Here is a 13,985-nt window from a genome sequence, read left to right as displayed (position 1 = left end):
ACCAGATGTCTTTCAGGTCCGGTTTCTGTTATACCGGGTCTTTGTCCATGTTTGAAGTTTTACAAAGGAGAAAATAAAGTTTGCTTTTTATTCAACGGTCCGGTGCTCTTGTATCTTTTCATTTACAGTCTGCAGAGGTTTATATACAAGGTAATCACAGAGGTAAAAAGTATATTAATTGAAACATACTGGTTATGCAAAACTGGGGAATGGTATTATCCATCTGTTTAAATAATAAATATTCTGGACTGTCCTTTTAATTGCTCAAGCACTTTGAAAATGTTAGCCTGGAAGATTCCCCTTTAAAATGTCACAGTTGGAACTTCTAGAACCTTTAGCTATTGTTCTATAAACTCCAACAGCTTAGGACATATCTTATTATTTGCTATTTATGGTGTGCATACATTTTATTTAGAGAGTACTTGGCTTCCAAGCAAAAAAACAAAACAAAATGTTGGTGTGTGTGCACTATACTACTTTTGATAGTCTTGTTTATGCGCCATTCCATCACCCCCTAACTAACCCCCAAAAAAGCAACATTCATAGATGAATGCGTAGAGAAAGCCATATACAGCAGTACAAAAACAAACATGCAGGAAAACTGTATACAGCAACCTGCAATGTATAATCGTGCATTCGACAGATGTACCTGAAGGATATCTATGTGTTTTGCTGCTGGAACAATTTTGCAGCATCTGTTGTCTGGGACCGCTATTTAAAACACTGACTTTAGTTACTCCACACACATTCATGCCTAAATTAACGTAAAACATTCACCGCTGCCTGTTAGAATTCTCTTTCTCCACTGTCTCTGCTATGTCACACTTTTTTTTTTTTACACAGCTCAAACTCTCAGCATCCTAGTGCAAATTCAAAGATGTCATAAGCCCCTCAGATTTATCTGATATTGGGATTACACAATCTCAAGTCACTTCCACCCAAAAAAAAATCAAGTGCACACAGATAGGATCAAACAGACCCCAAGCAATCATGCAAATACTGTACAACAGAAAACAAACCAGAACACTATTTACCACCCACTCAACAAATAAAATATACTACATTTTTCAAAGTAAGAGCAAGAAAATGGTGTGGCCAATAGGCAAACACATTTAAATATTTAAGGATCTCTCAAAATAACAACCCAAATAATAATGTGAGGTAGGGTGCACAGGCAATAGCTGAAGTACCAACCATTTTCCACAAGCACTCCAAACTACTGCATCCGTGACAAGACAACCCTTCTAATAAAAAAGTCAGGGGATTAAACACTAATTCAGAGTCAATGTCATCATTTACGATAGAGACCTACAAATAAGAGAAATGATAATACAGAATTGACCTCTCATGGGGGAACTTCCGGGCAGCCGCCATGTTAAGTCGCATTGCTGTGTGCTGCTACAGCTTTTCTTTGAAAACCTCCAAAATCCACTTTTTGTGCAGAACAATTTGTATAAATAACCACTAGCATTGCTTTGTATTTTGGAAGCCACAACTATTTGTACCTATAGCTAATTGAATCGCTGCTGGCATCAGCGCCCGGAGCCGTTACAAGATCTTGGCCCTTCTTTATACCCCCCGGCGGGACGCCCTCGGCCCTGTCGTTAAGTTGCACTAAGTGTGCTTTTTTTGATTGTTCATTTCATCTAATCTGCCTGACTACAGATTTCTATAAAGAACTATGGAGAACGCTATCGACATTTTAAGGGAGCTGGAACTTATGCTTGCACAACATCACGCTGCCTTTGAGAATGTTTTATATACGACACTCAATTCTAATGGCGTTCACTTGCCAGATACAGTCACCAGCATTGAGCCTGTCCTGAGGGAAAGAAGGAGAGATAGCATGTCGGAACTCCAACGCTTTATTCACACACAGGGTAATAGCGAGGGACCCACAGAATCCTGCACCACGCTACTAGCTCTGAACAATAAGACACCAGCTGACGGATATATCAGCCCTGCTGCGAATACTACTGCTGGGACATGGAACACTCATCGGGATGTAGCGGACAGCCGGCAAACCCTATCATTGCACATATCAATGGAACCGCATACATCCAAAGGACCCCCGATAGCTCATTACCCCCAAGATCTTAGAGGGACATGGCCGCAAACAGCAGTTGATTTTATCCAGATCACCCTACTCAGGCTGCAGAAAGTAATGCAGTATTTTCGAGTACCTGTTTTGCATATCGTGCTACTGTATGCAATCCTACTACATTTGCAATGGGACCCTGGCGGTCTGACCGAGACTGCTGTTGGCGAGGAGCGACTCTATTTGGAACACTTGACACAAGGTATTGCTGTATTGACTACGGGATCCAAGCAATCAGACTGCACAACTAAGCTGGGACATTAACATTCCTTTCCCTTCTATGCACCGGACTGCTCCTTGCGATAACTGCAGCTTGGGTAAGGGGGATCCTACACCACTATTAACACAAGCTTGCTAACGCTAAGCTGGGACATTGCACTCAACACGAACCCTCTTATTACTAATCCTCCTCTCCTACAAAGTACCGCTACTTACGAAGTGGGACCCTGGAGGTCTGATTCAGACCGGTCTTCGCAAGTGTGCTATGAGGCTATGGTGGACTGCCCTGGGGTATTGTTCTGTTCTCACAGGGACTAAGAGTAACATAATAGGAACTCTTTATATAGGTGTTAAGTCCTATAGTCATCATACTCTATATTTTTTGTCTGTTACCACTGTGGTTCACAATATGTATACTTCTAATGTGCTTATATCTTCTCTCAGCCGATCTGTTCAATGTTTGCAGGCCCCCTACATTGTTTATGATTATTTCCTGCTTAACAATATGCTTTGCAATATCGCATTAACCCTTACTGTTTAAAGATGTCAAGCCTAGTAACATAGTACCACATTTTATTTATCTTATTATTGCAGCCCCACTTCAGTAATGTATATTTGCAATTTCCATATAATTATTTAAGGATCGTTTTTTTTTCTAGTTAGCTATTCCTTAACTGCCTATAGAAAGCAAATTAAGCCATCTCTGCATCCATACCCTTAAATGCCTTACAGCCTTTATGCCTTCACCTTAAATGCCTTACAGCCTTTATGCCTTTATGCCTACATCTCCAGTGGTTTCGTATATTATTTTAAAGGGGGTGTCTTGCTGCCAGCGGCCGGGGTAGCGGGATACCCATTTTCTAACTCCTTTCATTTTTACTAGTCTTTCGCAAAGGCTATGGCTAGCAAGCTGTTGCAATATATCTATTCCTTATTGGGAGACAGAATACCTTCTTCTCAATATGCTTTAGTGGGATCTCCCTTCATTATGTATGTGTTACTTGTATTTGGTTTAGATCTAGGGACTCATTATCTGGAGTAGTCCTCTTTGTTTTATAAATAGCTCCCTCCTATCTCCCAACCCATACAGTATATACACATTTAGTTGCAATCTCCATGTTTTAGCGTAGTTTCATATTCTACTCAGTATTTAAATGGTATATTCTGGCTCCATGTAAGGCAGAACCCTATTTACAAATTTTTCTTTTTATGCTTCCTTTTTTTTCCCCAACGTTATACCACCCTGATAAGTTACTATAAGTTAAAAAATATTTACTTACTATCTCCCAACCCTTACAATATATACATACATAGTGGTAATCTCCAAGTTCTAGTGTAGTTTCATATCCTATTCAGTGTTTAAATTATATTTTCTGACTACATGTAAGGCAGAGTCTTATTTACAATTTTTCAACGTTATGCCACCCTGTTCAACTACTATACGTTAAAATGTATTTACTTAAGCTTGAGACCCATAAAATTGAAAAATGAGGTTCTTGTTTGGAGATCCAAAAGTGGTTTCCATTGTCAACAATTGTCTCCCATACATTTCTATATACACTTGTCTGAGGTCCAAGAGCGGCCTCTAATACCATCTGGGAGGCGCTTCAGATTATTAGGCATTTTATTTATATACTATACTACTAGAGTGTCCTTTTGCAATATGTATTGTGTCTCTCGATTTGTACCATATGAAGTTTATATGTTATTATATGCTTGGTTTTATGTTTCATGTATGCCTTGCCTTGAACCTCAATAAAAATATCAATAAAAAAAAAAAAAAAAAAAAAAAAAAAAGAATTGACCTCTCATCTTCTTGGGTACCACCCCCTTAAAGGTTACAAAATTAGGATATGGAAAGAGGCCTACCATTTTACCTTATGCCACTACCTTTGCAAGCTTCTCCCAAACAACCACCTGGAAACTCCCTGAACGATTTTAAATAACCTGCAAACCACCTTGTTTTTTGGTCAACAAAGGAATATCAGAACTCGTTAACTTGTTAACAACATCTTTGCATCCTTCCTATCCCCTCACTTACAAGGCACCTATCAACCTATCAACCCACACACTACCCATGCCTATAGTAACTGAATACACTAATTTTCCCCTTTGCTTACCATTTTTAAGCATTGGGACAAAGTATCAGCCCCTATACGCTAGAAAATTTATATTTGTTCTTACATGAAATTTTGGCTTTTACAAAGTTTCCTCCTGATTCTCTACCTGCCACTCTAATGCCACTCCTGTTATGACTCCAGGTTGCCATGACACTATTTTGATGACAGGTTACACCGTCTCGCGTCACCTGTGATACATCACATCGCCTGTGACGCATCACATCAACTGTGACAAATCACATCGCCTGTGACGCATCGCGTCGCCTGTGACGCATCGCGTCACCTTTGGCGCACTTTTTCCTTTAAATGCCATTCAGTTTCTCTATTTCATTGCCCTTGAATTGAGTTTATCTCTGGGTGTGTTTTGTGCTATATATTTGGATATCGAACTTTGGCTTGTGACCTGGACCTCCTTTGACTATTCTTCTGTCTGCTGATTTCACCTTGTTTGTTGCCCGATTGGTTCTGACCTTGGATTTCCCAGACTACTCTTCTGGATCCTGATTCTGCTTCCTGTGACTGTTTGGTTTGACCCCCTGGCTTGTCGACTCCGCTTTGACCTTCCTGATCTCTTCCTGGTATTCAGCTCATTATTCTCCTATACAATAGTCATCTTCCTCCTGGGTCCTATCGCTACTATCCTAATAGATTTTTCGTTATCACTCAACTTGACGATGGGATAACAAGACTACCGGCCAGGATTGGTTTGATAGCGAAATATCTGAAAGGATCATAGCAACTCCCTAAAATGGCTAATCTTCTCAGCTTAGAGGAGTCATAATCTTTAAATGTAAACCAATGTTCCTGTCGTTCCAAAGCTTATTTGGTATAACTTCTATCATCTGCCAAAATTGCTCATTGTACCACCACAAGTGTATTCACCCAGTATGTGTGGTACACCCCACCAATCTCATTGAAGTATCAAAAGATAACATTGCTTCTATAATTTAACCCTTATCATACTTGCCATAATGAAAACTGCCCTTGACAATTTACTGGATGTCTTTGGCAGCTTCTTAGATATCTTATTTATTCTTCCTCCTCTCTTATCCCTAGTCCAATATTGGGTCTTCTTTCTCCAATACCTGGTCCAAAAGTAGAAGACAATGATTTCCAAGAACTCTTATCTGCATACCTTCTCCTTCAAATCCCCCTATTGTTGCACCCACATGACCTCCCACTACCCTGCTACTCGTGGTAACAGCCCCCGGTCACCAAACCTCAAATAGTTGCTGGAACTCATACCTACAATGCTGAACCTCTAGCCTTCTGCAAACCCCTTGGCTACATCACTTCCCCTGATTTTTTCACCAAATACGCTTGTCACGGATACTGGGCTGCAGGGATTGATCCCTTACCCCACTATGACCTCACCCCTGCTATCTCTTGGCGGTTTTGGGCTCCTCAGAGCAACCGCGATTCCCCAGACTTTCTGTTCCCGTTGTTTTGTGTATTACATGTCATCTTGGAAGAGCTGACCGCCACTTTCCCCTTTGGTCGGCCGGGCCCCTGGAACTACCGGTTGGCTGCATCATCCAGGATTACCGGTACCCTTTGACCCAGGTCGCTCCAGTGGCCCTTTGTCCCAGAGCTCCCCTCTTCTGGGGTTTGCTGCCTCCCAGGGTGGGCCAGAGGTGGGGTGATTGCCTGAAGGGAGCTCCCTTGGGAACCGGGGGTCCGGTTCCCCCTATAACCCCTATTCTCCCTGGACTTCCAGGTGGACGTTTAAACCAGCATAACTGCAGTCCCCAGTGCAGTGGACAGTAGATTCTGGGGACCGAGAGCTTTAAAATGACACCCTGGAAGTGCCACTGCTCCCCCGGGATCACCCTGAAAACAGTCACCCCTGGGTACTGGGAATCTGTAGGTTCATGGCTGCTATGGCCGGCGCCAGCCTGTCTAGGGGGGCGGGAATGGCAGGAAAACTGTGGCATTGTCTCATGTCTTATCAAGATGAGTTGTATGTATAAAAGATGTGTGTTTGTCCCTAGAAAATCAGTTCTTATTTCACCTGAATGCTAGTCTGTCTAGTCATTTAGGTGGGCTCCTGCTAGAATCACTTTCCTGGGCTACATAGCAGCTTGTTCCAGGCAACGGAAGGACCCCTTTGGCAGAGATACCCAGTCAGGGTAGCCAGGGATCCGTCACATTGGTGGCAGCGGTGGTATGCTTCCGTCTACCTGAAACGTCCAAACCACCAACTGAAGATCTTGCCGGATGGAGAAGTACCATGGGCTCCGGAAGGAAGAATTGAGAATGTTGCTGCAGGCTAGAGGGAAAGTTGCTGGCAACAAGACAACGGCAGTGCTCGTAGCCGAACTGATGGAGGACGATCAGGCTAGCGAACAGGCTGGTGAGTCTGACAGCGACCAAAGCGGGGGATGACCCAGTACAGTCTCTACTCAAGGGACTACAATGTCCGACATGCAGCGGCAAGCACAGTGGCAACTGGATCTCTATGGACCTGACCCCCCCCGAGGAGATCATTACTCGGATAGTGACTGACGCCACCAAGGTACATATGTTGGAGCTTCAGAAGTCTATGGGGGGGTCATGACAGATCCCCTGGACCCCCCTTCCCGGCCCAAGAAACTACCTCATGGTGCTTTCCAAATATTCCAGGATGATGAGAGCAAGGATATCGACCGCTACCTACAGCTGTTCGAGACCTAGTGCCAGATGCATGGGGTCACTGATGCCGACAGGGTTACTATCCTCATTGGGAAACTTTCTGGTAGGGCCCTGGAGGCTTTCAACACTGTCCCTTCTGGGGATCAAGACAACTATGACTGGGTGAAGGAGCGTATCCTTGCCCGGTATGGACTCACCGGCTAAGATTCCGGGGGCTACAAAGACAAGAGGAGCAGCCTTATACCGAGTTTGCCCACCGCTTAGCTCGATCCTTGAACTCCTGGGTTACGGGGTGCCACATCACCTCCCTAGACGGAGCTGTTCAACTCATCCTCTTGGAGCAGTTCTACAACCACACTCCAGTGGAGATAAGGGACTGGGTAAAAAACAAGGGACCCATAACAGCTGACCAAGCCGCCGCCCTGGCCGATCAGTATGTGGATGCCTGGCACCAGGCGGCCACCGACCTCCAGCCAGCAACTAGTTCTACTCCAACCCCAGCTCGACCCCCAACAGCTTTTTGGCAGCCCCAGACCCAGTCGCCCCCTGTCTACCTGGCCGGAGGCAGCAATTCCCGGGGGTGTTATGGGTGTTGACACCCCGGACATGTTATACGGAACTGCCCAACCAGACAAAGAAACCCCCCAGCCCAGCCACCAAGGAACCCTGCACCAACTTTGTGGGTGACTCCTCAAGCCTGCACCTATCAGGCAGCTGCCCATTATGCATATACAGCAAGCTCCGACCCCTATGCTAAGTGGACAGGTGAAGAAGTAGGTGTCTTGCACCATATCAGCTCAGTGGGCCAAGACAACCGACAACAACACCGGCAAGATGTCTGGGTCAATGGGCAGGTGGCTCAAGGAATGAGAGATACTGGGGACACTGTTTCTTTGATTCAGCCTCACCTCGTTCCCCCCTCTGGTTGCACTGGGTGAACCCTTGCTGTGGGTGTAGCGGGAGGTGATGTATTCAAGATCCCTACAGCCTGGGTCCATTTGGACTGGGAAACCAACTCCCGCAATGTAGAAGTGGGGGTTATGCACCACATCCCTGCCGAGGTCCTGTTGGGAAATGACCTCAGCCACCTTGTCTCCACCTTTGTGGGGAATACCTCTCCGGACACCTGCCCAGTGACTACCCGCCAGCAGGCCAGATGCCAAGCCACCTCATCAACTCTGGGGACCCAGGTAAGACCTACTACCCCAACTCCTACCTTCCCCCGATGGCCCGTTCCCACTAACCCCGAACTTGCCGACACACCCCCTCCTGGGCGACCCCCTCCGACTTCGCCAAAGAGACCTTGAGTGACCCGACTCTAGCCCCTTACTGAGACCAAGTAGGTTCTGACGCCCAGGGCCCCGGAGACGAACGGTTACAGTGGGAGGGCAAGCTACTGTACCGGATCTCCAAGAGGAGAAAAGGACCGGTGCCCAGCTGGTCGTACCGAAGAAGTTTCAGTCCAACATGCTGAAAATAGGGCATGACATTCCCTTAGCTGGCCACTTATGAAAGAAAAGGACCCACCACCGCTTGACTCAAACCTTCTTCTGGCCAAGCATTACAGCCGATATTAAGGAATACTGTAAATCCTGTGAGGTTTGCCAGAAGGTAGGAAAGACAGGACACCATACGAAAGCCCCCCTCCATCCCCTGCCCATTATTGATGAACCCTTTAGCCGAGTAGCAGTAGACATTGTGGGGCCATTAGCTCGGCCCAGCCCCTCAGGAAAGAAATACATCCTTACATTGGTAGACTATGCCACCAGATACCCAGAGGCAATCCCCCTGGCCAATATCCAGGCAGAGACCATAGCAGATGCGATGCTCCGGATATTAACCAGGGTAGGCTTCCCTCGGGAAGTGGTTTCCGATCAGAGAACACAGTTCACTGTGGAAATCACTCAACAACTCTGGAAGATGTGTGGGATTAAACCCCTGCACAGCGCCCCTTACCATCCCCAGATGAATGGGCTGTGTGAGAGGTTTAACAAGACCCTAAAGCAACTGCTTCGGATGTTCTCAGCCACTCACAAGGACTGGGAAAAACTTTGCATATCGAGAGGTGCCTCAGGAATCCACAAGCTTCTCCCCCTTTGAACTACTGTATGGTCGAAAGGTTAGGGGCCCGCTAGATTTGGTATGAGCCCACTGGGAGGGAACCACAGAGGGGGAAGAGCACTCTGTCGTGGGGTACGTACTCCAGCTCAGGGACCGGCTGCAGGACCTGGTTGCCCAGGTCAACGAGAACCTTCAGGCCTCTCAACACAGACAGAAGCGTTGATACGATCGCAATGCCCGTACCGAACCCTAATAGTGGGACAGAAGGTCCTCGCCGTGAAGCCTGTCAAAACAGACAAGCTACAGGCTTCTTGGCAAGGACCCTACCGGGTTGTGGAACAACTGAACAACACCACATAACTGGTAGCGAAGTGTTCCGATGAAAGGATCCGTCGGACCTTTCATGTGAACATGTTAAAGGCATACATAGAAAGACCCAGAGAGGTGGCCATTATCTGTGCGCCGGCAGTGGAGGACTCTGAAAGTCTTCCAAGGCCGGAGCTTCCCGGACCTACTGACGCCCCCAGGGGGTGGATGACATATCCCTAGATGACAGGTTAGAGCCCGGACAGAAAAGGCAGGTCCGGCGACTCATGGAAAAGAGAAGTGACATGTTTTCTACTGTCTCTGGGTTTACCACCACAGCCATCCACCGGGTGGAGACCCCAGGACAGACCCCCCTGCGACAGGCTGCCTACAGTATCCCAGAGGCCATCAGGGAAAGTATGCACCGGGAGCTCCGGGAAATGTTGGACCTCGGTGTCATTGAACCATCCAACAGTCCCTGGGCCTCCCCAGTAGTGTTAGTACCCAAGAAGGACGGAACTACCCGGTTCTGTGTTGACTACCGTAGACTCAATGACAGAACCACCTCTGACGCCTATCCCATGCCCCGAGAAGATGACCTGTTAGATCGAATCGCCCGGGGCCACCTCCTGACCACCCTCAACCTTTGCAAGGGTTATTGGCAAATTCCCCTCGACCCTGAGTCCATCCCCAAGTCTGCCTTCATCACTCCCTTCAGCTTAAACCAGTTTAAGGTCATGCTGTTTGGAATGAAGAATGCCCCAGCCACTTTCCAAAGAATGGTAGACCGCCTGTTAGATGGCCTCCAGAAGTATGCCTGTGCATACCTGGATGACATTGCCATCTATAGCGAGACCTTGGAGGACCATCTGGTCCACCTAGGTGTCATCTTAGATCGTCTTCGAGCCACTGGCCTAACCTTGAAGCCAGATAAGTGTACCATTGGGCGCTCGGAGGTTCAATACTTGGGGCCACCAAGTCGGCTGCGGTAAGCAGTGACCCAAACTGGCCAAAGTCGAGGCAGTGGCTAACTGGCTCACCCCCAGGACCAAAACCAAAGTCCTTGCCTTTCTGGGTACTGCAGGCTACTACAGGAGGTTTGTCCCCAATTACAGCACCCTTGCCAAACCCCTGACTGACCTGACCCGTAAACGACTTCCCTGACAGGTCCTGTGGTCCCCCGAGTGTGAAAAAGCCTTCCAGAGTCTTAAGTCTGCCTTAATCTCTGCTCCAGTACTGGCCGCTCCTAACCCAGCCAAACGCTTTTCTGTCCACACAGATGCCTCTATGTTCGGGTTGGGGACCATCCTAAGCCAGGCAGATGAGGAAGGAAAGGACCACCCCGTTGCCCACCTCAGTCGAAAACTGCTACCCCGGGAAGTAGGCTACGCGGTGGTAGAGAAAAAGTGCCTGGCGCTGGTATGGGCTTTGAAGAAGTTGCAGCCCTACCTATATGGAAGACCCTTCACCGTCCTCACTGACCATAATCCCCTTGTATGGCTCAACCGAGTTTCCAGGGACAACGGGAGACTGTTGAGTTGGAGCCTAGCCCTGCAGCCATTTAACTTTGACATCCAGTACCGACCGGGAAAAAGCAATGGGAATGCTGACGGACTTTCCTGGCAGACTGGAGTGGCATAAATTCCTCGGACATCCCCAGGCCGACCCGTATGTGGATCTAGCCGGGTCTGCCGAACTGGAAGGGGGAGTTGTCACGGATAGTGGGCTGCAGGGATTGATCCCTTACCCCCCTATGACCTCACCCCTGCTATCTCTCAGCGGTTTTGGGCTCCTCAGAGCAACTGCGATTCCCCAGACCTTCTGTTCCCATTGTTTTGTGTATTACATGTCATCTTGGAAGAGCTGGCCGCTGACCGCCCACTTTCCCCCTTTGGCCGACCGGGGCCCCTGGAACTACCGGTTGGCCGCATCATCCAGGATTACTGGTACCCTTTGACCCAGGTCACTCCAGTAGCCCTTTGTCCCAGAGCTCCGCTCTTCTGGGGTTTGCTGCATCTCAGGATGGGCCAGAGGTGGGGTGAATGCCTGAAGGGAGCTCCCTTGGGAACCGGGGATTCCGGTTCCCCGTATAACCCCTATTCTCCCCTGAACTTCCAGGTGGACATTTAAACCAGCATAACTCAAGAGCTTTAACATGACACCCTGGAAGTGCCGCCGCTCCCCTGGATCACCCCGAAAACAGCCACCCCTGGGTACTGGGAATCTGTAGGTTCATGGCTGCTATGGCCGGCACCAGCCTGTCTACGGGGGTGGGAATGGCGGGAAAACTGTAGCATTGTCTCATGTCTTATCAAGATGAGTTGTATGTATAAAAGATGTGTGTTTGTCCCAATAAAATCAGTTCTTATTTCACCTGAATGCTAGTCTGTCTAGTCATTTAGGTGGGCTCCTGCTAGAATCACTCATTTCCATGTCTGCTTCTTCCTCCCAAAGTCCACTTTATATGTGTCCAAATAGGCAGTCTTCCACTCTTGGTCTACATTAATGCATCATGCTTGTTATAGAAATCTAATTCTCTTACATTAGCCCTGCACCAGCACTAGGCATTGTCTGTGATGAATGGAAAGCTGCCAGTGCCTGTTTCCTCCTTCATGAGCCCTCCCCCGCTCATGCCATTACACTCTAAGCCTTGGTCACTCCTGACCCTTTAACTGCCCTCTTGTGGATAAAGAATTTACAAAGCTGCATCATGGTTTAGATACCACCTTTTGTATCATAAACACCTTTTTCAATCATGGTTCTTTCCATGAATCTTCTTCCTTGAAGTCACTGCTAGCCTCTAGCTTCAGCAGTGGCTCTTTCTGCAGCTCCAACTGCAATAATTGAAGAACCAATAAATCCCCAACATAGTGACCAGTTCAGACTCAGTTCTTCTAAAGCTGTCTCTTCACTGTTCCTGCCTAGTCCTTCACTGTTCCAATCACATAACCCATGTTCCCCAGTACTCATGCAACATCTGATGTCATCAAGCCTTTGCACCAAACAACTCCCAGAGTCCTCCAAGGGTGGCTTGCTCCCACTCCATGTTATCTAGAACTACTGCTCTTGTCCTGAGACACAGATTGCTGCTAGCTCTGGACCTAACAAAACCTACACATATAATATAAAACAGTCAATATCCAAAAGAACATTTGAAAAAAGAGTTTAAGTAAAAATAAAAAAGTGGCAACCTTGTCAGGTTTGATATACTGAAACCCGTCCCCAAGACTTCCCGCAATGTCCACTGTCGACCCCTTTATAGCATCTGCAAGATTGCTGATACAAATAACATTCTATCCAGCGACACTACTTTTAACATTACAAAACTGACATGTAAATATTTAACATTTACATGCATTTACAGATACCAGTTAGGTAACTTGTTACCTAAGTGATGCGGTTGTATTTATACATTTTTCATGTTTCTGACAATTCACATTTGTTGTGGAAAATATCATGTAGTAGGATATTATACACCACTATGTTTATTACTGTCAGGATCTCCCACAGACAATCAGCTAGAAAATATAGCTGAAATCAGCCTGAATGTGCATCTATGAATCTAGCCCTATATTACTACTTAAAGCAGCATTGTGCAAGTGATGACATCAACTATACTTTGACAGATTCCTCTATCCTATCCTCTAAATTTGTTGGTGGATCATTAGTAAATAATGCTGATGTGGCTTCTGTCTAGTTCCCTCTACAGGAAGCTTGCTGGATAATACTAAGCAACCAGAGCACATGGACCTATTAAACATGCATAAAAATAGGGAATATTAGGTGGTCTGAGTATTTCAGCCTTTTTCTTCTCTTCAAAGGAATGTAAATGTTGAGGAAGTAATACTACTTATTTAAGGCTAGATTACAAAAGAAGCGCTAATTTATGGCGCGCCCCAAAACGATCTAAATCGCCTGTTTATGGGCGTGCGATAAATAACCAGCCATTACAATTAGCACTTGAAAATTAGAGATCAGATCTATGGTTTATTTTCAAAATGTAAACGAAATGTGCAATAATATCACAAAAAATAAATAAAATGTGGTACAAATGTGATCATAAAAAGAATATGTCTATTTAAAGGGACAGTCAAGTCACAAAAAAACTTTCATGATTTAAATAGGGCATGTAATTTTAAACAACTTTCCAATTTACTTTTATTACCAATTTTGCTTTGTTCTCTTGGTATTCTTAGTTGAAAGCTAAATCTAGGAGGTTCATATGCTCATTTCTTAGACCTTGAAGGCCACCTCTAATCTGAAAGCATTTTGACAGTTTTTCACCACTAGAGGGCGTTAGTTCATGTGTTTCATATAGATAACATTGAGCTCAAGCACGTGAAGCTCCTAGGAGCAAGCACTGATTGGCTAAAAATGCAAGTCTGTCAAAAGAACTGAAATAAGGGGGCAGTTTGCAGAGCCATAGATACAAGGTAATTACAGAGGTAAAAAGTATATTATTATAACTGTATTGGTTATACAAAATTGGGGAATGGGTAATAAAGGGATTATCTACCTTTTTAAACAACAACAAAATCTGGTGTTTACTG

This window comes from Bombina bombina, chromosome 2 (genome assembly GCF_027579735.1).
Source record: "Bombina bombina isolate aBomBom1 chromosome 2, aBomBom1.pri, whole genome shotgun sequence".
In the NCBI taxonomy this organism is placed as follows: Eukaryota; Metazoa; Chordata; class Amphibia; order Anura; family Bombinatoridae; genus Bombina; species Bombina bombina.
This window is presented reverse-complemented; position numbering follows the sequence as displayed.